The following is a 604-nucleotide window of genomic DNA, read 5'->3' as shown; positions in this document are numbered from 1 at the left end:
CGGCGCCCCGGCCTCCAGACCCCCAGCGCCTCGCGCCCCGCGCAGCGCGCACGCGTTTGGTGACCCCGGCCGGTCCCGGCTCGCAGCCTTACCCCTGGGAGCGAGCCGTAGCCTCCGGGTCGGCAGGGTCGCAGTTTGAACCGCTGTCCCTGGGGGTCTCCCCGGGGCGTCCCCGCAGCGCTGTTTCCACGGCGTCGTGGCCACGCACGACCTTCACCCGGGGAGTAAGGTCCGCTCCAAAGGTCCCGGGGCCAGCGCCGAGTTAGGGCGGCCGAGGGCCCCAGCATGGCCCTGCCTAGGCGGGTGACTCCTCCAGAGACGCTTCGTGCTCGCGCCCCTGGTTTACCCCGGTGGGGGGAGGGGGGGGCCAGGAAGCCCAGAGTGGTCAGAGGTCCCAGACAGGCCCTGGGGGCCGGGGACTAGCCGCTCTGCCCCGTCGGCCCAGACCCCCAGGTTCCTCTCTGGACCTGGGGCAGTGCTGTTTGCACAACAGTTCACGGCTCTACGTGCCCATAAATCCATCTTAAACTCTAATATTGGAAAACCCAAGCAACGATCACATAAAATGATTCCAGTGAATTAGTGCGTCTACTGGCACTGGACA

General features: G+C 67.2%; 1 protein-coding gene across 1 annotated transcript in view; it reads left to right on the top strand.

Annotated features, from left to right (window-relative positions):
- XKR5 (XK related 5) overlaps nucleotides 1–604 on the top strand; it is a 23,302-nt gene that overhangs the window by 410 nt on the left and 22,288 nt on the right. The gene's annotated exons all lie outside the window — the stretch shown is intronic.

This window comes from Crocuta crocuta, unplaced genomic scaffold, assembly GCF_008692635.1.
Source record: "Crocuta crocuta isolate KB4526 unplaced genomic scaffold, BGI_CrCroc_1.0 scaffold1318, whole genome shotgun sequence".
NCBI classification, from domain to species: Eukaryota; Metazoa; Chordata; class Mammalia; order Carnivora; family Hyaenidae; genus Crocuta; species Crocuta crocuta.
This window is presented reverse-complemented; position numbering and strand designations above follow the sequence as displayed.